The 25,785-nt window shown below is 38.2% G+C and overlaps 1 protein-coding gene across 3 annotated transcripts in view; it reads right to left on the bottom strand.

The window, feature by feature from the left end:
* Nucleotides 1-25,785, bottom strand: part of SEMA5A (semaphorin 5A) — a 199,139-nt gene that overhangs the window by 133,228 nt on the left and 40,126 nt on the right. For 2 of the 3 annotated variants that reach the window (XM_087961104.1, XM_087961101.1), the window contains exon 2: nt 8,419-8,495. The exons of the other annotated variant lie outside the window; for it this stretch is intronic. The gene's annotated coding sequence lies outside the window, so the exon portion shown is untranslated. The remainder of the gene's footprint in view (nt 1-8,418; nt 8,496-25,785) is intronic. 3 annotated transcript variants of the gene reach the window in all.

Here is a 25,785-nt window from a genome sequence, read left to right as displayed (position 1 = left end):
AAATAGTCCTTTTCCCCTTCAGTGAGTCTAGAAACAGAGAATCGAAATGCATAAAGGTAAAGGTTTCCCCTGTTGAGTCTGACTTTAGAGGGCAGTACTCAATTCCTTTTCTTAATCAAGGGAGTCAGCATTTGCAAGCTTTCGAACTGCTAGGTTGGTAGAAGCTGGGGCAAATAATGGGAACTCACCCTGTTGCAGAGCACATGGTTCTCAGTTTTACTATTTTACTGGTTTATCAAAACATAAAATACAGAAGTACAAGGAAAAATGAAAATAATGGGAGAATAAGGGAGGAAAAGGGGAAGAAAGAAAAGTGTAGGGGTAGAGGGTAAAAAGAAAAAAAGCATTGACTTCTAACTCCTTTTTGATGCATATATAATAGTATATACTAGCCATTTCTATAACAACAAATCTATTGGTAATTGGCAAAACCCAAAAGCAGGGTTTCCTTTTTTTTTCCACCTCAATCACAAAGTCCAAAAGTGGTTTCCAAGGAGAAACAAAATTAGTGTAGCAATCAGTTCTTGAACCCAGGCTATCAGCTTTCTCTCTGATAAGTTCAGCATCTTTAACCATTGAGCCAATGCACCCCCATGAAAACACACATATGATCTCTTAAATTGAAACTATCTGTAATGTGCAGTTGTACATTGCTTGCTTCACCATTCTTTCAATAAAAAAACAACAACAACTTTAGAAACTTATAATACGGAATGGAAGTCTAGGCTAGATTGATTCCCTTAAAAAGAAATCTCTAAGATCTGTTTGAAATGCATTCTTGGCTCTTGTTTCCCAATGCATTTGTTTCTCTAGCAGTCAAATGCCAACCCAGAAAGAGCTGACCAAGTCATAAGCAGACATACAGAGAGAACATGCCAAACATCGTCCCAGAGGATACAATGTGTGAACACCACAAGACAACAGACAGTTTCTCTTCCTTCCAGATTGGATCCTGATTCCTGAATACATGAGCGGCCAATTCAGGTGTGTCAGATTCATAATGAAATTTCATAATGAGAAACATTTCTTTCCTTTGTAGGAAATCTAGGCTTCCTTTCTCTATGAAAAATAAAGCATAAAGAATAAGGGGGAGTCTAAAGGATACAGTAGCTCCAGTTAAGCATTTGTAATAATATAAGAAATTGCATGCAACAATATTCACCATAGAAACAGTCTTTTGGTGGCAGTCTGGTTCAGAATGCTGTACGTGTCCATTTTCTATGTACCCTCTTCCCTACTGGCTATAGAGAGGAGGCTATACTTACACATACTAGAAAAATACAAACAAAAGGGGAACAACATCCTTACATCCTTTCCCTTATCTTATTTATTAGTATGGTGCCTTACATAATCAGCCAGATGTTTAGACTGAATTTGGCATTTTTATCCACCTATCTAGTTCTTCCCAAGAATCTGGGATAGGTAGATGTTGTTATTTGATGGTGTTAAATCACTGCAGGATGTAAGCTGTTCCAAGTAAAGCTCCTGTTGCAATTGACTAATGGTGACTTTGTCAATGCTGATGGTGTTCAAGTAATGTTTTGGAATTTATTATAATTATACATACAACAATGTAAAATCACAGGTTTATTAATAAACATTAGCTTGCATTCATTCTCAGTTCTTCCCCAAAACCTAGGATGTCATATATGTGTGAATCCAAGCAGTATGGCATTTTATAATTGACAGATGAAAATTTTGTCAATATGCAGATTTTCTAGGTGTTGTATCATTGTTATAAAAGTAAAGGTTTCCCTGTCCAGTTGTGTCCGACTTTAGGGCAGGATGCTTATCTCCATTTCTTGGCCAAGGGAGCTAGCCTTGTCCAAAGACATTTTCTGTGGTTGTGTGGCCAGCATGGCTATACACCAGAGGCACATGGAACACCATTACCTTCCCACTGAAGCGGTACCTATTAATCTACTTGCATTTGCATGCTTTCAAACTGCTAGGTAAGCAGAGACTGGGGCAGGAATAGGACCTCACCCACTGTGTAGCACATGGGTCTCAAACCCTAGCTGTCAGCTTTCCAGTTGACAAGCTCAGCATCTTTAAACACTGAACCATTGCACCCCCTATATTTTATTTTGGATAACAGATCTTAAATCATTGTGTTTGCTCTACTTCACAGTACTTATAATCTCCATAGGCAGTAATGTACCCAGTAAGACCGCCTTTAAAACCCAGCAGGTTCCTTATATCATCTAATATTTTTAATTAACTTATTATTTATTTTTTTAACAAAGCTAGTGTGTCAAGCATAAAGTCAGCTTCAGATAACATTTTGAAGGGATCGTTAGAAAATAATGATAGAGGACTGCAGCCCAAATATGACGGGGCTAACACTTTATTTTGGCAAACTGGCTGCAGGAAGCTGATATACTCCAGAATAGGGGTGTCAAACTCATGTTGTCATGGCGGCTTCATGTGATGTATTGGGACATTTTTTCCCTTCGCTAAACCAGGTGTGGGCATGGCCAGCATGCAGCACATCTGGCCCGTGAGCCAGGAGTTTGACAGCCCTGCTCCAAAGCATCCCACAGGGCTAAAGAGGAGTAATTTCAATAGCCTTCTGGTAAATAGGAGATTTGTGACTGCATATAATACGACAGCTATTTTGTGAGAATACTGATAGCAGGTATTCCGAATGTCATATATATGTCCTAAAAATCTGGGTAGATACGTTAAATACTGAAAGTACTAGCTACTAACATCTGCCTGTTATATGTAGTAATATTCTGCAATCCACTATATGCAATCCACTATTTGTAATGGTATGTGGAAATGGCATTGGGAGATATGGGAAGAGTCACAACAAGGGGAATGGTTGGATAAGAAGCAGCTTAGCCTGCAAAAAGAATATGGACATGAGAAACATCTCAGAACAACCCTCTCTAGTTTCTTGGGTTGTAAAGGTGATGGGGGGGAGGAGAGAAAGAGAAATATACCTTCAGATTTGCAAGATTATGTTAATGTAACTTTACAACAAGGTAGAATTAGTTCATCTGGAGGTACTTCCTGTATGGACTACCTTTCAAGGCTGGCACTGCAAAAATTAAAGGCATTTCTTGGAATACTGCCTCTGAAATCCAACATTCTCCTTAGTCTCTTTTGCAGGAAAACCTTGCTGACTGTTGCTGTCGTCTACCATTACCCCCCATGTTCAATGTTCCAATGAGATATACAATTTATGCATAAGATATAAAACTAATGAGAAACCGAAACTGCTGCTGTGCATATTTCTGAAACATAACTTGAATGTTAGTCTGTGTCTCCTTTTTGTCTGTATTTCCTTTTTGCCCACTTTGTTCAAGCAGTAGTCCTGTCATTCTGGGTATTGCTAAGCCATAATAGAATGTATGTGCTTTATCATGCTAAGACATAATAGAATGTATGTGCTTTACCATGAATGTCAGTGAGGTCACTGAATCAACAAAGGGTCAGAACTTAGTTTGAAACCATTGTTTGTTAGCTTGCAAATCTAAATATAGCTTGCCACCATATGCAGTTTCCTGACATATTTTATATTTGGGTTGGGGCCTGGCCCAAGCAGGGGTGGGATTCTATCAGTTCGCACCTATTCGCTAGAACCGGTTGTTAACATTCTAAGCAGTTCGGAGAACCGGTTGTTAGAAGAAATTACTGGCCTAATCCTGTAAAGAAGGCAGGAAGGAAGCATTCTGGTGTTGCTTACAGAAACTGCCTCTCTGTTAACCCTTATTACATTCTTGGCAGGACTAGACTTCCTGTCTCCGGAGCTACTCTGGAGTTTTTTTCCTCTCCTTTGCTGGTATTTTGCTTGTGTGGAGTGACCATTCAAAGTTACAATGGCACTAAAAAAAGTGACTCGTGACCATTTTTCACACTTACGACTGTTGCAGCATCCCCACAACCTTGAGAGGCCAGGTGAGGGGATGCGTGCCTCGATGTGAGTGGTTGGCCACACCCAGCCAATAACATGACCACCAAGCCATGTCCACCCAGTCTCATGACCACCAAGCCACGGCCACCACCTAAGCCACACCCACAGAACCGGTTGTTAAAAAATTTGAATCTCACCCCCGGGCCCAAGCCTCCGTTAACCACAAACCAGTGGCCAAAGAGTTTGGGGAAAAGGAGAAAATGCCAATTAAGAAGTAGCTCAGCTAGCCATTTTTACTTCTCTGCAAAATGAATTCTTTTGAAGATACAAAAGACTAGGCTTGTTCATTACTGGCAAATACACCTGTCTGGTTACTCTATCTGTCCCTGTTGCAGAGCTTGGAAACAACTGTTAGCATTTTGTTTAAAGCTTATATAAGATATGAATGCAGTTCATCCGTGGGAGGGAGAATATCTCCATGGTATGAAGTTTGTTTACGGAGATATTCACAGTGGGAAGCCCCTAGGGGACAGATGAGGCAGTAAGTCCTAAACAAGCCAGAGAAAGCTGTTTCTATACCACGCTTGTTCACAGGAAAGAGCGATCAATAACAAATGAGCCTAATTTGCCACATCAGGTGAATATGTAGTCATTGGTTTATTTTTGGTATACTTAATAAACTATGAAAGTCAAGAAGTACAGTGAATAAATATGATTACATATAAAGAAGAGGAAACTAATGACAAGTACAATAACCAGCCTTAGAATTGACAATGAAGATAGGGTAGTGGTAGATAACTCCTGCCTTTCAGGATCAGCTATCAACAAATCAAGAAATATGCCACAAACTAGCACTTGGTAGAGCAGCCATGAAGGCCTTGGAAAATATACTCACATGCTGCAATATGTCTATACCTATAAAGATCAGAATAGTTAAAGCCGTGGTATTCCCTATGATAGTCAATGGATGGAGAAGCTGGACTCTGAAGAAGCAGAACAGAAAGAGTATTGACACTTTTGAACTTTGGTGTTGGAGGCGATTCCTGAGAATAGTTTGGACAGCCAAAACAAAAAATGGATCATCAAACAAATCAGCTCAGCGTTCTCACTGAAAATGTAAATTACTGACGCAAGTTATCTTACTTTAGACATATTATGCAAAGAGCCAGAGAAGGCTATAATACTGGGAAAGGTGGAAGGAAAGAGAAGAAGATAAGCAGCAAGGTGGACAGATTCAGTTATAGGGACAATGGGAATAATTTTGGAAAACCTGAAGGAAAAGGTTAGGAACAGATTATCATTTGGAGAATATGTGTATGTGGTTCAGAGTCAACGTTGATTTGATCATACATAATCAATTAAAATGTATACTTAAAGCAAATGATGGTATAGCATAACACATGAGCAGCACAGCCCCTAACTTTTTGTAGCATTTAATATAATAACTAAGATTTCCTCTTAGTTGGAAGAAGGAGCACTTCTTCCAATTTCTAATACTTGTGAATTTGACTCTCTCTCTTTTTTTTTTTTTGCACCAAGTATTTCTGGTTAGAATTGTTTAAAATGATGATCTTAATTTAAGTAGCGAAAGTTCCTTGGAGTATTTCAAACCCTGAACAGTTCTAACTCATTTCATTTCCTACTGCCAAAGGGCTAGTTCTTAATTAAAGTAAAATCCTCTTAGGCGTATTAGAAAATTTAAGAGCACTCTTACTGGTCTACATGGCCCAATTAAACTTTCTCCTATAATGCCTGCTATTTTGCTTTCCCCCCCCTCAAATATATCTAAAGGAGACATTCACTAGTAAAGCTATATAATTACTCTATTGATTCTCTAGAAATGATAGTGAGATGGTGCTATAGGAAATATTCAACAGCCCTCATCAAAAATCGATCACATGTTTATATTAACCAATCGCATGTCCATGTATAGAGCCAACAAAGTTTTACTGCCAGGCTGTACTTAATGAATGCTTACAACAAAGATTTAGTCTATGTATACTAGTTAAGTTGGGGGTAGGGGGCTAAAAGTAATTTCTCAGGAAACACATTTAAGTGATCATTGTCTGGACCAGAGATCGCCAACCAGTGGTCCGTCGACCACTGGTGGTCCGTGATAAAATTTTGGTGGTGTGCAGCACACCCATGTCTGCAACAGGGGTGATACTGGCAGCAGTGTTTTGTTTTCTGTGGGAAATGGGTCCAAATGACTCTTTTGAGTATTTAAGGTTGCAGAAACAAGCAGCCAAGCTAAGTGCCTGAAGGACCCCATCCCGTCAGTGGGAGTCCAGATGCTTCAGCAAGCGGCTTTCTGGGTTCATATCAGTGGTGTGCAGGATTAAAATTCTGAATTTGGTGGTCCCTGAGGTCCAAAAGGTTGGAGACCCCTGGTCTGGACTATAGTTTTAACAACTTACATTAATAATGCTGACCAATTTATTTTTATATAATGTTTTGTAGATCCTGTCTACTTTCATTAGACAAATAGTCTGAAAACCAAAAACTCACATAATGGATATTTCAAATAAATTCCACAAAGCCTTATATTACTAATGATTACTGTCTACTAAGTTCTAGTGTCTTTCCCTTATTGTTCTACCTATAAAATCCTTTTCATAATACTTTCCATTTATCTGATAAAATGGACACAATCCACAATCCAGGAAACTTTGTATCTAAATCCGAAGGTACAGAAAACTATGTCAACTTCCTTTGAAAACATTAATAAAGCTGCAATATTTGCTTTTCTTATGTGATTTGTAGCTCATTACTTTACGATGTATCAAGCTACAATTAGGATCTTCTTGGTTCAATTCTCTCCACAATACTAGTAGTTCTCACTTAGCAATCAGAACTGGACCAGCAACACAGTCATTAAGCAAAGTGGTCACTAGGTAAAACCATGACTGTGCTTATGATCTTACTTTACCTTTTCTTTGTTTTATAGACCTGCTAGGTTTGTTAATGCAAGGATTAGTTGTCGCCATCCTGCTCCCCCCGCTGCTGACTCCTCACCCCTGCCTCTGATAACGCCTTGCCCCCACTGATACCACCTGCTGCCACAAGATGGACTGAGACCACCTGCAGGCTGGATGTGGTCTCTGAACACTAAAAACCCCATGTCTGCCATAGTCACAGAAATCACTCTATGAGTAGAAAGATGAAGCATGAATTCATAGAATAATATATACTTTTTAAAATTGTGTGTGTGTGTGGTTTTAAGATGAATATATGAGCTATTATTAGAGTATACTGCAGCAGTATTATCTAAAACAAATATTGATGTAAACAGCCAATTAATAAGCAATAAAGTACTGGAAAACGGCAGGAAAATTTAAACAACATGCCAACATAGGAAGAGTAATACAAGTTATTGTACTCTATTCAAATAATTAATTGTTCCATCCTTACTTGAAAATAACGTTGCCATTATGCGGCATCTAATAAGGTAGGACATAAAAGTATGCCTTCGATGTTCTAAAACATTATCTAAAGTAACTCCCTTTTAAAGAAGCATAAGTATTCTACGTTTTCAATTCTGATCAAGGAGTAACCCACACTACTGGTTTTCCTAGTAGTGTGATATCTTCCTCACTAATGTAGCACAACTTCCAGCTATTCATATGGAGCACTTCATTCTTCTACACAATATTTTCATTTTTGCCCCAAATATTATTAAGTTGACTTTCATTACTGAAATTTCTCTTTGATAACAAACTGCATGTTTTCTAAAACTAGCAACAACAAAAACAGTCTAAATGAAATTTACTAGAAAAAGACTTCACACCAATGTACACTGTTAATATTTCAAAACAATACAATACAAACATTAGTATGACATTCCATTTCTTCTGCCATTGCAGAATTACAGGTAGCCTATATACTCACCCTATAAATTTAGGGCAAATTATAAAACAAGTCCAACTATCTTCCTCATAATTAGACCACCACAATTAGTTGTGGCACTAAACTGTTTACTAGCATGGTAGCAATAAAATCAAATGCTTTCACTTTTGACTTTAACATTGCCTCTTAATCACTGGCTAATGTTAACTACAGTTCATCGAGGCAAGTCATCTTTGTAAACTATCATTTGGTTGGTTTGTTGTACTATATTAAAATTTGTGGACTTTGGAGAGTAAAGCAAAAATTATTAGTCTAAAACAGAAGTAAATACTTTCAATCGTCTTCTCATGGCCATGCCAATTATGCATGGTAGTCCTGATAGGTGGGAAGCCTTTATGATAAACTGATTATGATGCCTCAAAGCAGCCAGAAGCTATTACAGAATCATTTAAAATCTAAAGCATTCAGTGACTTGAAAATAGTAAGTCATTTTATAGATTAGGGCCTATCAGATGTTCTATTTATTTTTCAAGTGGTGTTATCTATGCAAATATTCAGCATGATTTTTACAGTCGCAGATAGTGAAGAAACTAGAGAGAAAGAATTCATGTGAAACTGTCGATCTGTGTAAAAGAAGTGGCCGCTCGAAATGCATTTGAAAAACTATATTGCTACTGATCGTGGATATTTATAACCATGCCAGTACTTACAAATGCCAGGGCTTGCATTATTGCAGATTTCTCCAGCCTCTTGCCTCCTAGATCTGCTGGACATGAAGAATTCTCAGCTAGCGTGGCAAAATGAAACAAATGCATCATCAGTATGTCAGAAGAGAAGTGTTTCCACTGTACTCACTATCCCCCTAGAAATCCATTCCAGAAATGACGATTTCCCTTTAAAGAGCAAAATCAGCTTGAGATCTATAATTGAAGATATATAATTAAAGGAAAAGCCCAAGTTTTCCTATTCAGTACTGTAGTCTACGTCCCTTGAGTGACCCCAAAACAAAAGAACTGCTGCTCTTCCAGTTCCCCCTCCCCCCCCCTCCCCGGCGCCCCTTTCAAAGGATTATGAGGACAAGTCTTTGTAACACCTTGGGAATAGAAAAATCTCTTTATTGGCCAGTCTGGTATTCTCAGGCATCTTGTAAACATCTCCTTGTTGTTCTTTTTAAATCAGACAAACTGGCGAAGTACATCAGAATGCTTATATGTAGGTGTACACACACACACAAGCCCTTTTAAATGTTTCCAGCTCAACCACAGCACCCTGCTAAGAAGCCAGCCATGGCACGGAATAAATGACTATTTCTGTTAGAAGTCAGCCTTTAGAACTACTAGTGTTCAAAGTCACAGTTTCAGCAGTGATGTAGATCTCCTTTTGCTCTTGCAAGCACAATGGACACTGCATTTACATGAGTATAGAAAAACCAGTTTCTCCTATACAAATAACTCTACCTCTTTTTTGAAATTATTTGTCCAGGCATCTGTTAGAGGACAAGGGCAGCTTTGTGCAAGTGTCCCTTCAACCAAAGGCAGTTACCTGTATCCACAGCAACCATGAAATTCACAGAACTTTTATTTCAGCAGAAGCCAAAGGCCAGGCAAACATTCATTTAATACATCTGAAAATGCAGCGGGGATATGTTGTTGTATTTCACTGGGAAACAAATATGTCTGCTAGACATTTCAGGAAAAAAATGTTATTAGTTTCCAGACCAGGAAAAAAAATAATTAGCACTTTTTTTCTAATTTCCATTTTAGTCACAGAAAGTAACCACTAAGTAACCATTTGAAGTAGAGGTGTTATTCAGCAGGTTCTGACCAGTTCTGGAGAACCAGTAGCGGAAATTTTGAGTAGTCTGGAGAACCAGAAAATATGACCTCTGACTGGAGAGTTTACAGTATCCTTCCCCTGCCATGCCCACCCAAGCCACGGCCAGAGAACCGGTAGTAAAAAAAATTGAATCCCACCATTGATTTGAAGCCTTAAACACCTGTACTGCACACAGTAATCACATCAGTAGTAATGGCATATACTAGATCAGGGGTGTCCAACCTTGGCAACTTTAAGACTTGTGGACTTCAACTCCCAGAATTCCTTTGCTGGCTGAGGAATTCTGGGAGTTGAAGTCCACAAGTCTTAAAGTTGCCAAGGTTGGACACCCCTGTACTAGATAGAGGAACTTTTTTTTTACTTTCCTAGCAAAAATACTGGGATGTTTAAACATAAGAAAGATGTATATTATCAATCTCCAGAACAAAAGACACCTGAAACTTCCACAGTAAATACATGTCCACAAGAATGATGAGAGTGTGGCGTTTATACTGCTTGCTGAAAAGAAAAAGATGAAAATGAAATAAAGATAGTTATGAATGACCCTTAGCCCCCAAATGATAAAACTACGCCCTTACAAAAAATACTTTATTGTTTTAGTTCAGGGGTCCTCAACTCCCAGTCTGCAGTCCCTTGGGAACCAGGCCACGCAAGTGGCAGGCAAGGGTGAAAAGCTCCATTTGTGCATGGGGCAGGCACGCATGTGAAACCATCCCCTCCCTCACACACATACCGTCGGTCCACAGAGCAGGAAAGGTTGGGGACCTTGTTTTAGCTTATACAGGTAGCCTTTAACTTATAACCATTAGTTTAGCAACCATTCACATTTACAACAGCACTGAAAAATGTGATCACCCGTCCTCAACCTGATGCCTGCTGCAGCATCCCTGTAGTCATGTGATCAGAATTTAGGTGCTTGACAACCAGCATGTATTTTCAATAGTTGCCGCATCCCAGGATCATAGGATCGCCATCTGTGGCCCTGCCAGTTTCTGACAAGCAGTCAACGGGGGGAGTCAGATTCACTTAAAGAAGCACATGATTCATTTAACAACCGCAGTGATTTACTTAACAACCATGGCAAAAAAAAAACCTGAATAATCAGGTGCCACTCATTTAATAATTGCCTTATTTACAATAGAAATTCTGCTCTCAGCTGTGGTCATACTTTGAGACCTAACTGTATAAACCTGCCAGCCCTCAAACTCTAGGCTAAAAGAAAGAAAAATAGCACAGATAGTTCACTTATAGAATAGAATAGAATACTTTATTGGCCAAGTGTGATTGGACACACAAGGAATTTGTCTTGGTGTAAATACTCTCAGTATACATAAAGAAAAGGTACATTCGTTAAGAATCAAGAATCATAACGTACAACACTTAATGATAGTCATAGGGTACAATCTACAATCAAATCATACTAGGAAACAGTCAAGTGGGAGAGGATGGGTGATAAGGAGTGGTGAGAAGATTAACAGTAATAGTACTGTACACTTTGTAAATAGTTGAACAGTGTTGAGGGAATTACCGTATTTGCCGGCGTATAAGACGACTTTTTGCCCTAAAAACATGCCTCCAATTGGGGGTCGTCTTATATGCCGGGTTGTCTTATACGCCGGCAAATAGTAATTGGGAAGCACTGCGGCTGCCATGCTGAGGCACTTTTGCGCACCGTGGAAGCGATCCGTGAAGCCGAAAGGAGCAGCCAGCCTTCTCCCAGCTCCCAAGGAAGCGAGGCTCGCACCACCCGAGCTCGCTGAGGTATCCGTCTGGGGCTGTCAGGAGTTGTTACCGCTGGCGCGGCTCCGCGCGGCTCCAGTCCGCGTTGCCTCGAGAAGGGAAAGGCAAAACCAGGAGCCGCTGCTGCCATTGCAAGCGCCGCCGCGCTCCTGGTTTTGCCTTTCCCTTCCCGAGGCAACGCGGGACTGGAGCCGCGGAGCCGCGCCAGCGGTAACAACTCCTGACAGCCCCAGCCGGATACCTCAGCGGAGCCCGGGTGGTGCGAGCCTCGTTTCCTTGGGAGCTGGGAGAAGCTGGCTGCTCCTTTCGGCTTCACGGGATTCGTTCCACGGTGCACAAAAGTGCCTCAAAAAAAAAAAAGTGCAAAAGTGGAAGGCGTGCGGAAGAGGGGCGAGTATATAACAAACTATATTTTGAGTGGAAATGTTGGGGGTCGTCTTATACGCCGGGTCGTCTTATACGCCGGCATATACGGTATATGTTTAGCAGAGTGATGGCTTTCGGGGAAAAACTGTTCTTGTGTCTAGTTGTTCTGGTGTGCAGTGCTCTATAGCATCGTTTTGAGGGAAGGAGTTGAAACAGTTTATGTCCGGGATGTGAGGGGTCTGTAAATATTGACTGTTCAAAGTTACAATGGTACTAAAAACAGTGAATTATGACCTTTTTCACACTTACGGCCATTTTAGTATCCCCATGGTCACATGATCCAAATTCAGATGCTTGGCCACTGGTTCATATTTATAACGGTTGCAGTGTGTCTTGGGGGGGTCATGTGATCAGCTTTTGTGACTTTCTGTCAAGCAAAGTCAATGGGGAAGCCAGACACACTAAACAACCATGTTACCAATTTAACAACTGCAGTGATTCACTTAACAACTGGCCAAGAAAGATTGTAAAATGGGGCAAAACTCATTTAACAAATGTTTCACTACGTTTTTGAGGCTTTGGGCAATTGGAGGTTTAATTGTGGTCTTAAGCTGAAGACTACCCGTATTTAAAACTTAGATATCCTAGCTTACTTATTATTTATATTTTGCTATCAGTCCATGTACTGTTATATTAGCAACACTGATATCCCTGGCTCCAAGGAGCTTTTACTCCAAAATAGATAGTGGTGAAGCAGCAGTGAGAGTGAAGGATAGACAAGGTTGGACAGTCAACAGCCTTTGCTGCTGTTTGTAAGCTTTCATTGACAATAACAACTACAGTGTCCCAATTGGCTCTGAATTTTGCACTAGTCAATTTCCTGCTGAATGTGCAGTATCTTGTTTTAGAATAAGAGGTCAGAAGAATATTCTGATCTCTCATTTTAAAACAAGATACATTCAGCAGGAAATTGACTAGTGCAAAATTCAGAGCCAAAACAAAGAAGCCTGTAATGAGTCTTGGGAAGAAAAAAAAAGATTTGTCTGTCTCAATATCACGGCCCTTTTTTATTTGTTCACAATTTTCCAGACATACTTTATGTGACAGAGATGGTAGAAACATGTCTGTTCATGATATCCCAGAAGTATCCTTTGATTCAGAAAGCATTCCTGAGACAGAGAATAAAACCTGTTCAAAGGTACTTTTTTTAAAAAAGAAAATACCCTTTGAATGATTTTTCCTAAATATAATTTATAGTCTTGATCATTGTAACACTTATTTCCCCAAACCATTCAAGAGAGAGAGGATTTTATCAAAAACACATTAATTGTTAATATTAATTAGCTATTAACTAAGAAACTCCTCTGATAATCCTCCCTTCCATCAGTACTCCTGGTCCTGAGAAGTTCTCTGATGACAGTCTTTGGATCATGGTCTATTCTACCATATCAATATATACAAGGTGTTTTGATTTTTGATTTTCCATTTATCTACTGTTTATCCTTTGCTGGCTATAACTACTCACAAGGATATCCACTTGTAGATCCTTTAATATTTTGCATGGAAGAGGAAGACGTACAGGGAGTAAGAGAACTATCATTTGCACTGGACATATCTTTACAACTCAGCAAACTTGTTCCTAATTTTCAGGTTACAATATTCTAAAGTTTGGTAAGAAAGTTGCAAGATTTCTAAAAACCAGACCAAGAAAACCTTATCATGAAAACCGTCCAAAGGTTATACCTGGAGCCAGGATGGCTAAATATTAGTATTTTCAGGGGTGCATAGACACTTTCTTAAGCATGGGTGGGGAGGAAAACAGTATCTTCCAAATGTTTAGACTACATTTCCCACTAGACCTCGCCACAAGCCATTTTGGCTGGGACAGATAGGAGTTGAAGAACAACACACCAGCCTGCATTTCAACAAATGATTAAAGACACAGCAGATGACAATTCATCTTTATGCACTTCCATAAAGTTTGAGATAAAAATGGCTAATTATCAATTGCCACCAGGACCAAGCAAAAAACTTTGACAGTCCTTGGATAGAATTTTCCAAAGGATGATAATGGTTATTTATGAGTTGCCCAATAAAACCTTCTATGTTGAGGCCAGGAAATGCTGAGGTACCTAAGGTTGTGTGTCTAGATTTTCTTCTCTTATCACCATTTTTGCTGGGTCCCAGATCTCGTTTTCAAAGTAGACAAACATATAGGTTGCCTCAAAAACACTACAGTTTTGAGTGTATTTGAGGAAGATAGTAAACAAGTCATTTGGTTTTATTGATTTTTTAAAATGTAATTAAAATAAATATAGAAAATATATAAGAAATGCAGAATACAGAACCAGAGTTCCCTACATTTCAAACTGATTGGTCTTTCTTTGTTTTTTTAAATTAGATACATTTCTTCTAATCACACAGCAAGGTCAATTCTTCAAAAAAATTGTGTGTGGTTTATCAGATTAATCAATGGATATTTTTGAAAGGTTGGTTGTTGACCTTCTAAGCATTGGAGAAACAACTGTGGCCTGACTGCAAGTCTTCTTTGATTTGAGAGCAAATCTGTCAATTACTGGATGTAATCCTCTCTCTTATCTTCCGGTGAGACCACCAAGGTCCAAAGAAAGCATTATTGTGGATGCTGGGGGAAACCTCTCCATTATAAGCAACCAATCCTGGAGGTCAGGGGACAGCTGTCACAGTGCTATAATTCATTATATGTCACGAGTCTGAAGAAACAGACTGTGACTAAAGTATGCCTGAATGTGGAACAGAGTAGTTTCAGGCCCATCCATCCCAGATAGATAAAAATCAGTCTGAATTAAAGTCAACAGAAAGATCCATTCCACAGATACATAGTTGCTTGAGAGAACTGAATATCCTGCATTAACAGCTTTGTGAATTTTGGGTTACATGTAGAGTCCAAAAGCAGAATTCACGATCTTACTTTTAGCAGTTTGCTGCTTTCAAGATTGTTATATTATTTTGACACAAGGACTTTAAATTTATTGATAATTATGTTAGCATCATTTGTTCACTATGATGTCTAACAACCAGACAATTTAGTCTCATTCTACACATCATTCTTGCAAGCTTACTGACAATATCCTTTGACAACTGACAATACTACTTCTTCATCTGAAATACTGTTGTAAGTTAACTATAGTGTGGGGTTGCTAATAACTCTGTTAAATAATAATAAGTTTCATTCAATATATAATATACAGAAGCAGAGAAGCTGTACCAAAGATATTCATGTTGTCTTCAAGTTATTGAAGATTCTGTTAACCCAGATAGTCTTCTCAATGCTTTTATATTTACCTACATTTGTGCTACATTGCATTATCTGGTCCTGGCCTCAAATGCATGGCGTACGCTGTCTGGTTGTTAGATATCACAGTGTATTTGAAAATAGATATCGAGACCCAATAGGATGAGACTTACTTTAGTACATAAACAGGTGGCATCAAACAGAACTCCAGACCAGAATCTGATCATAACTGACCACTTAAATTCAAAGAGCACAATCACCAGCTCACATGCAAATGTACAAGACTAACTTGTGACACCTAGAACTCCAGAAACTTCCATTAAATTTCACTGGCAGTCTGACTACAACATAAAGAAAATAAATAAGTAAATGCCCCAAAACAGCAGCAGAGAAATTCCATCCTAAAAGACTCCTTTAAAAAAACTTATTAATCAATTTCTGCTATAGCTTCTCAATATAGGAGAGGGGAGAGCAGGGGGTGAAAGGAGTGGATCTGACCAGACACTTTTGCTGCTTTCCTTTTAAGGGATGAATGAATCATAATTCGTTTTAACACAAAGGAAAAGATTGAACTAAATTCCCCAGCCCCTCCCTAACAATTCTGGTTGCAAATCCTTGATTTGTTTTCCTTTTTAACCCCAAGAAACTTTTAAGCCAGAAATTTATATACACATAGGCTCTAGTAATAAATTATTTACTTATTGCTTACTTAAAATCCACATATTTAAATGTTGAAGAAAGGGGGACAAAGGTTAATACCTCTAATTGATGATGTGCTATTATGTGGATTGCTGAAAATTGCAGTCACATGACTGCAGGACATTGCAAATGACTGTAAATGTGAGCTGGGTACCAAGTGCCCAAAATGCAATCACATGACCAGGGATGTGTGTGGGGGGGGGTCATTGGAAATCTGGAAACAGGTCAAAAGTAACTTTTGGGGAGTCCACTGTAAGTTTGAATGATCACTAAGCAAGGACCATCGGGAGTTGCCAGCAATGTGATGTCTTCCACTGCATCTCTTCTATATAAGTCAACAGAAAAACTACCCAACTTCCAAAGTGTTGCCCACTTTGTCCCTCTCATTTGTTTTCTTAAAACTGTATTCCAAATCTCTTTTAAACATAAAAGAAAAAAAATTGGCAAAATAGCAGAAATGTAAGAGCTACTTTAAGACTGTACTATTCTATGAACCACAGTACAGAGGAGGAATTCCTATTCCCAAAAGGAGTCACAGAGAATAGTTTTACCTCTGTCAATTTAGCACCTTCAGTAAGAAAATAATGCACGATTGCCAGGGGTGGGATTCAAATTTTGTAACAACCCGTTCTGTGGGCATGGTTAGATGGGCGTGGCCATGTGACTGGGTGGGCATGGCTTCTTCTCTTTGGCAGCAACCCCCCCCCCCCGCTTTTTTGGCTTCTAAGCCTCAGGGAAGCCTTGTGGGGGGGCTTTTTTGCTCCCAGAAGGGCTCAGGAAGGACAAAAACGGAGCATGGGGGGGGCGTAGCACCCCCTGCGCTCCATTTTTTGCCTTCCCAGGCCTCAGGGAAGCCTCCTGGGTGAAGCAGTAAGTAAGCAAGGGGAATCCTGGCACAGCTGATTGTCAGGAGAGAGGGAAAGAACTATCTTAAGGAGCGACTGGGAGGGGAAGAAAGCAGTCAGCTAGGTCAGCATGTGCGCAATGTTGCACATGCGTGATAAGGACTGACTGAGCAGCGGGTGGGGGGCAGCCAGGGGCACAATTTTCCAGTTCTCCAAACTGCACAGAATCATAACAACTAGTTCTATAGAACCGGTCAGAACCGGTAGAATCCCACCCCTGACAATTGCAACTAAACTTACCATTTTCATTTATATAGGGATGAAGTATAAAAAAATTAGTTTCTGTCATTTGATGGAGGAATTTACGGTACTGTAATCTGAAGAAGTTTCCAGAAGGATTATCAACTTTTTGCCATGGTTGCCATTTCTACTCATGAAACTTATGCATAAGGTTAATTATTTTGTCTAAATCAGTATAACAACAACATGGTTATAATTATTTTGACTACAACTATTACATTTACATTATATATTTATGCAGCGTTCTTATGACTTGACTTTCACTTTACACCAGTTTTCTTCTCATTAACTTGATTTTCTACTATATTTCCTCATTTTTAGGGTGCACATACAGTATGTAATAGATGCATTTGGTGATTATTTCTCATTAGAAATCAACCTGCACAATTTTACCTTCTTACATTTTTTTTTGTTTCTTTGAGGGATTTTAACATAATTTATTTGCCCACATTTGTATGTTACCTATTCCTTGAAACATACAATGAACACATTTTAAAAATAAAATAAAATAATACCATTCATAAAAATAAATTTTACATTTGGGAAATCCTACCATAAAACTACCCCAGCTATCCCCAAGCTGCAAGCCTCCTTATCTTTTTTAGACTCAATACCCAAAACATTCTGTCTGTGCTCAATATAGAAAGCACGATTCTACCTAAAGCAGGTAGACCAAACTATATAGAACCATATAAAAGATTACAGGTAATTGTGAGCATATTAAATCCAGGAGCCTACAAGCAACCAACAGATGTTTTCCTGCTGAATTGGCAGCTGCATTCTGTGCTAGCTGCAGCTTGCAAAAACTATTTAAATGCAATTTGATATAAACTGTATTACAGTACTCTATGAGATGACAAGGTCATGAGTCACTAAAAAAGGCAACTGAAGATAGCTGAAGGCTGTCCCAGAAGCAGACAGAGAGAAAAGCACCCCCATATTACACAGAAATTCTTGCACAAAAAGGCAATCCCATCTACAGTAGCATTCCTGCTACCAGAAGATTATTATACCAACTGTTCCTCCATGTTTCTGGGGTTATTTTGCATAGTTTATTACGGTCTTCAGGTCAGGATTTTTAACACATCTCCGTATCATCAACAGATTGCTTATACATGATCCCAAACTGATAGATAGCCTCTCCACTGGTTGATATTAAACAAAATGAGAAAAAAACATATGCCCTGGGACACCCCACACTTAAGTTGGCAAGGACTTTCCCCTCCCAGAAATTCCACTGGAAGCACTTTTACAGAACCATTACAAAATGGTGCCTCAATCCCCAGCCCTTGAAGACAGTCCTAAAGGATACTATGGTCAATCATATTGTATGCCACTGAAGTCTCTAACAAGGTCAGGAAAGGTGCACCTCTCCAAACATCATTGAAGTTCATCCACAAGAAGAAGAAATGCAGTATCCATCTCATTCCCAGGCCTAAATCTGACTGAAAGGTTCTAGGTAATCCATTCCACTCAGGGCCTTCTATAGTTAGGGTTAACTATAGTTAGGGTCAAAGACCATTAACATTCTCAATTTTTTTTACCAAGGAATAGTAGATTGGATACTGGATGGGAAATATACACAACTACTATCACAAATAGAAAGCACGAAAGACGCTCAGGCACAAGCAACAGGTTTCTGGGTAACTAGGAGACCAGGCACTTGATAGATTTTCCAGAGTAAGGTTTTAATCCATCCTGTATTATCAATTTTCATTAAGTTGTTTGATGCCAGCCTGTCTTCAAATGTTAAAATGCGTGTAACAGGCTGTGGTCTCAATTTATCACCTTGCAGTGCTTCATATTACCATAATGTTAAAAATAAAATACTTGTAGAGGAAGTTATTTATATGTAGAAGTATCAAAATATTTCCTGACATAGATTCATATTACGTTCACATACGCTTAGCCTTTGCAATGATGTAAGTTAAAAAGAAGAGAGTGGAGTCTTACTGGTTGTCTACTGTTGTTAATAGAGATAAACTGGGCAACATCTACCCTTAACCTGTGAACTGCACTGTCCAAGACATAATATTCTATTTGCTACTGAAGTTACAAGAAAATAGTAATTTCTTAATACTCATAAGACCACAGGGAACAGGGAAAGCTTTTCTCTTTTTCAAACAAACAAACAAAAAGTAATTTGGAACATGCAATCTAATTCTCATAACTAGAGATTGTTAATGGAAAATTAAAAATGTAACTCAACCAATAGTTATATTGTTCAATCTTTATTAATTCATAAGCAAAAAAAATTCAAATGATTGGGAGCAATAACAAATTACTAAACTAAAATGGGATGTGTTGTTTTCATCCCAATTTAATCATTGCAAAATTACCAGGAATGTAGCAAAGTATAACTATAATGACATTATTTCCATATTCCAGGCCTGAATTGTTGTTATGTTTTAAGTAACTATCTACAGGATAACTGAAATGTTTTTGTTTTATGTTTGTTCATCATTTGAAATGTAGGTGGTATACATATCCTTGAATATCAAAAACAAGTATCTTGGTTTTAGAAAACACTTTAAAAGATGTGTGTCTCAGTGAGAATAATCATAATATTGCAAACCATGAAATAATGCCACAATTTTGTAATTCTTCATAGACCAAAAAGTTGACCCCAGAAATATAGTGACTATATACAAGATAATTTGTTTCCATGGCATTTTAAAAATTAACCATGGCATACAGATTTCTGCAGTACTATTTATTTCATGAGATTCATGGATTATTAAAAGACAAATATATATGTATGGGGAAGAGAGCTTTGATAATAAACAGGACAAGGAAAATGAAATGAAGGCACTTTAATTAGAGATAATTACTTTTAAGTAGAAGTTATTCACCAAGTAAATGTTTATACCTTATGACTGGGTACTCCAGGTGTTGAGATATTAATGGCAAAGTGTTAACTGGGTTTTCTGTAAAAATTTCACCCCACACTTGGGCAAGGCTTTCTCAGTAAAAAGGTCCAGAGGAGGGTATGTGTCAACCATTCAAGATAGATCAGATTAGAAAACCAATGCCATATACTACTACATTTATTATAAAGCTACAGAAACAGAATCTTGCAAATCTGAATGCTCTTTCTCCCTCTCTCTCTTTATCTTATCTGAGAGATTTAATCACATTACATTCTTGCCCCATTCTCAGACATCCTTTATCTGACCGTTGCCTTCGTAGCAACTCTTCCTCCTGTCCTTCAAGGCCATTCCCTTTCCCCTTTTTAGTATGCCTTGCAGTATCAGAAATCTGTGTAACATTTGAATTCAGGGGCTGACTAGTGATTGACACTTCCCAGGAAACGTCTAATAATTAGTTATTGGGAGTAATGTTTCCATTTTGATTGGGACTCATTTGTTTGAGTAGCATCCAGCTCAATGGACCGGTTACTTGAATAACAGTTTCTAGACATTATCTGGCTTTCTTGCTTCTTTGTGTGTAACCTGCCTATCAAAGGCATGATCAATTTTAAGGGCATGGATGGCTGTTATGTACTTGGAATCTTGGTTTTTTATTGCAATGTTGTATTCTATCAATTGCTGAAGCTACTGGAGCCCTGTTTGTTCACCATAATAACTATTGGTTATAATCCAGGAAGTTAAGATTGTATATCAAGTTAGTCTGTCTTGGTCATGTATGCAGTTTTTGGTTTGTACAGGATTCTGTGTTGTGTTTTTGTAGGATGTTCATGGTTGATGAACCATGAATGCTTTCTAATGCATTCTAAGATTTGTGTATAGCAGTATTATAACAGTTCTGTAGCATATTTTGTTTACAAGCAGTCCTTATTTTGCAACTGCCTCATTTAGCAACTTTACACAGTTACAATGGTGATGAAAAAGCAAAATTATGACAAAGCCTCACACTTATGTTCTTTTCAGGTCTGCAAAGCAAAGGAAAGTAAAAATAAAATCATAAGCACAGTGCATTTTAATTTTGTAACTGCTTTGCTTAACCATCACTTTGTAAGTCCTAACTCTAGTTGCTAAAATGTGGACTATCTGTTTAGTTTCATTTCCTAGTACATTTGTTTAATAAAACTGTAGAAATAGATCTTCTTTAATGTATTTTGTAGGAAATTAAATTCTGCTTTATTGAGTGTTGGTGTAGATATACTTTGTTGATGAGGTGTAACTGATTTTATGAGTTGGGAGGGAGTTCCTACAGAAATTTAAAACTTGGTTCTTGCATTTAAAAAAAAATAAATTTGGGATTGCAGCATGTCATCCTCCAGTTCTGTGATAATGATGTTTAAAAGGGCCACGTTTTTTAGTTGTAGCATAACTGTTTCTGCTATACATCCAATGATGGGGGATCCCATATATGTTCTTGTGATCTGTTGGCACACAGAGCTTGTTAGATCAGAAGAAGATAATCAGTCTGAATTGTAATAAATTCATTAGGTTGGGAATTATATTGTTTCCCTGTTGTATTCTTGTGCAGAAGTTTGCAGACACTTTTTTCATGAGGTTGGGTTGTATGGATGGGAATAAAGCAATAACATTGAAGGATGATTTCATCTTTGTGTTAATATTTGTAGATGTTACACTGAGGAGTGGATTAATAAATGGGTTCACATATCACACTAAACAATATTTGATAAAAACCTTTAATTTCTATTTAATCCATGAGAAATTAAAGTTGACACTCTTAATGGATTTTAGTTCAACAATTTCATAAGATTACTTTTGTAGAATCTTTGCTTTAGGAGGTCAACTATGAGGCCACTGACAGAATGTTCCAAGTAAAGTGTTTTCCTCATTGATTTTGGAACACTGAATATGCATGGGCAGATTTCAACCCATTTATCCTTGCTGAAGGGACTGGACAGTTTGACCTACACAGAATCAGGTAGAACACTTCTAACAAATGAAACCATGTATTGTACAGGACAAAGATGCAGGCTAGGAATGCTAATGTTTTCGACAACATTATCTTTACTTTTCACATGTCCTGTATTTTGTTTCCCCATATCTGTATTGGTTACTATCTTCAACTCAAATCTTGAATGTATATGTTCTATAACTTCACCTGATAGAGGTGATGGTAGCTTATCAAAGCTCACACAGAATAACTGTGTTGATATTGTCTCAATTGTTCTGGCATTTAACACAGTTAACTCCTACATGAATTATGGTGTTCTTCAGGATCCTTCTACAGAAGGTGCAACATATACAAATAATTACTTGGGAGGGGAGGATAATAAACAGCCAGAAAGTGTAAATATTTCTGCCAAAATAATAAAATAAAAATATGTGAGGAGAGGTGAACTTTCATTTCCTTAAGGGGCATTCTTATTTGGACCAAAGAGATGGGTGGAAACAGCAGAGGTTGGGTAATAATAAGGATGAAAAATGCATGCATGTAGGAAGTTACGTTAACTGTATTGGTGTTCTGACCCAGGCTTCGTCAAACGTAATTAAACACAAACTTGTTTTAAAAGCAAAACCTATTTTAATGCAACACTGGGACTTATTTTCATTCACAGCCAAAACTAACTTAAACAGATAAGCACCCGCCTGTCAGTGCTGTGGAATGCTGCCAAAAACAGAAATATCCAACTTTATTATAACAGTAGCAGAAAAAACCGACCAGAATACGCAGAGCTTCAAGGACTCCGAATATTTTGAACTGCTTTGCTTCCTGCAAAGCGTTCGTCATTGTCTGACTTTTATCCCTTATGGGAGGGGCAATCACCTCCCAGCCTTACTCCCGAGTCACCCCTTCTGCTTCAGCTGCTCTCACCTTCTAGCAGCTTTGAGCACACACGCACTGGGAACAGGCTCCCCTGGGTCCTCTGCTTCGCTGCTGCCAGACTCCGAAGGCAGCACCCCACTCCCAGATGGTCCTGGCCCTATCCCCACATCAGACACAGGACCCTCGTCCAAGTCCTCTCCACACTCCCTGACTGGTTCCCTTTTGTCCTCATTGTCTGATACCTCTGCCGTCTGCACCGTCTGCCAGCGAATCACAACAATTGGCTGCCATTCTTCACAAAATTACAGTTTGCTTCTATATTATGTAATGAGTTTAAATTCGGGTAAATTTAAATACAGAAAAAAAGATATCTATTTTGCAGAAAGAATCAACATAGCAACAAAGGAATAGAAAAATCAGGTTTTTGGAGTGTAGTATCTGTGAAAAAACAAGTGTCATGAAATGAACAATATTCGTATGGAAACCACTGGATGCTACTTACTAATGGTGCTCAGAAATTCACTCATGTGTGATTAATTAAATCCTAACAACGACAAGCTATTTAATATAGGAGTGTATTCTGTATCAATATAGTGTAGCACCACATAGCTCTCTTAACATCCATTTTCTGCAAAAGATGTGCTAATTGCTCCCTTAATCATCAGGTTCTTAATGATATTTTGACACCAGGGGAAAAAAAATTGGTGTATTTTCACAAAAGAACCTATAATAAAAACACAGTCAATGGGATTATTTGAAAGCATACAAATAGCACTTCCCAACCAACTCTCCCGCCATAACTCATAGGCGGTTTTCTAATTTAGCCTTAAACTCTCCAGAGACAGGAGCTCTCGCAGAGTGTCATAAAAATACCCCTTTCCTCTGAAGAACATCAGAGCAACTTAAGCAGGGCTATTCAATATCGCATCAGCCTTTCAAAGCTCACCGGAACAACAGGTCTTCTTCTCTTAGGTTCTCTGGAACATGCTGATGACTTCGGTTGCCAGACAAAAATATGTAACTTATCCCTAGAAGCCCACATCAGGCCTGAAAAGCAGCTGTTGTTATGGGAATTTTTAAAAAAAGAAACAGAAGACATGGGGGCAAACTCAAATCTTTAGGAATTAGTGAGCAGCATTATGAAAAGTGAAATTGACAAGCAGATGGAAGGCCAAGTTTGTGTTGAAGGGTGAAAGAACAAAATGGCTTCTGTCAAAACAAGCAAGGTCTGTTTCACTAATCTTCTAGAATTCCTAATATTTATAATAAGCATGCAGATAGCAATGACCTGGAGTTTTAAGAAACTTTAGTTTTTCTTGAGAGTCCTGAGAAAATTTATAATCACGTGATTGGTTGAGTAGAAAAAACAGCATGAATAAATACTGTATATGCAATTTGCAATAAATGTGCGTATATAATAGAACATATCAAGAAACTTTCCTGAGGCTCATACTTTTAACTTTTTAAAAAATGATTAGGAATTAGGAGAAAACCATGAAATAGCCAAATTAGCTAATATCACCTAAATATTCAGGGTTGCAAATACTGTCAGAGTTCACGGTAGACAAAAGTGAAGTGATGAAAAAGAAGGTGGAGCCTCCCCGCTGACAGACCATAGATTGCAACTCTCTGCGGCTATGGTCAGTGCTCTTTTGTTGGAGAGCCCCGATCATTACGATTAGGGGCTGAAGCTGCCTTGGAGGGGCGGTGGAGTAAGTGGAAGTGTTAGAACAAAAACCATCAAGCCAGGTTGAGGGGTTAGCCGCATCTCCCTCCTGGGCTTGGATTTCCCCGAAGCGACTGCAGCAGTGGTTTAAAATGGCCACCCTGAAGAGGAAGACTCAACTGGATTAAGATTTGTGCAGGAGGGAAGAAAGAGGTGGATAACATCTGAACTCTCTCTCTCTGTTCGACAATTGGGTTATACAACTAAACAAAAGTACCCCTCCTGGGATTAAGGTAACATGGAATTTTTGATAACATCTGAAGAAAACTAAACAAAGAAAAGTGAGTGGCGAAATTACAAAGAGACAGGAAAAAAAATAAGAAAGTATTTCTGACAGCTAAGCGGGGCTTCGAACCAGGAAAGGAAGAAGCCAGAACTAAAGATTTAACTAAATTGGACTAAAATATTTTGGCAATAAACAGGCATAAAATAAAGCTGGACTTAAGATTGTCAAAAAATAATAATAATAAAGTTTACAAATTGGAGACTGGACTGTGTTGGAATAATGAGGTTCGAAAAACGCTAAATAAAAAATAGGGGGAAAAGGTGAAGACTTTGTATAATGGAGAGTGCCACCTTTTGACAAAAACTTTAGCTCAAACATCCTGTTTCTGAATGAACTTGTGTGGATATAATATTAAAGAAATATTGAAACAAAGTAAGAATCTTAGAAAGTGAAAGCAGAACTAGAATAAAGAAAAAAGAAAGGAAAGACTGACTGTGGGATTGATTGATGTTTTTGGTATAGACCCTGGGCTGGAATAATTGAGAACTTTAGAAAATTGAAAGAAGAAAGAAGGAAAGTAAAAGTGTTTTGTTTTGTTTTTGTGGACTTTAACAATCATAAAATACAAGAGTGTGTAATGATGATATCTCTTCGGGAATTAAAAATGGAACTTAAAAATATGAGAGAATTACTACAGGAAAGAGGTGAATCACTTTGTTCTGTGTTAGAAAAAATGGAAATGGCGATCGAAGAACAAGAAGAAAGCTTCAGAGGAGGAGTCGACTCAAGGAGAAGACATCTTAAATAGACAATTAACACAAAGAACGCTGCAAAGAAGTGGGGAAAGAAGGAAGGTTAAAAAGTTGAGACTTAAGAAAGCAATCAAAAGGGGGAATACCTGTGAAGTTAGGAAAGACAGAAAGACCCAGCAGAAAAGGGAAGGAAAGAAAGAGAAGGATATAAACTGGAATGAGAAAAGATATGGGGAAAAGAGGGGGAGGAGAAGCAGTAAGAAACAGGCGCATGAAATAAAGAAATACAGAAATAGTAAAATGTTGAAAAGAAATTGTTTTTTCAGAGCTAATGGTTGATGAATTAAAAAGGGGATTCTGCAGGGTGACAAGGGGTAATAAGAATATTTCTGCAATTAAAAATATTTAGAAAATAGGGTAATATAGATATTGATAACTCTTATTAAAAATTAAGGGGGGGGAATACGCTGCGGAATCCAAATGAAAAGATGTAATGATTACTATTGTAACTTCTTAAAAATAATGGTTTATTGGGAATCAAGATGAGGGAATAAAGGTATATTTTAACCACTGAGGTGTCACACTCAAAGTAGAAAAAGGGGGGAAA

The sequence above is a fragment of the Notechis scutatus genome, chromosome 3, assembly GCF_049901735.1.
Source record: "Notechis scutatus isolate UNSWTSFEM ecotype Mainland chromosome 3, rNotScu1.2, whole genome shotgun sequence".
NCBI classification, from domain to species: Eukaryota; Metazoa; Chordata; class Lepidosauria; order Squamata; family Elapidae; genus Notechis; species Notechis scutatus.
The sequence above is the reverse complement of the archived record's forward strand: the minus strand, read 5'-3'. Positions and strand labels throughout refer to the sequence as shown.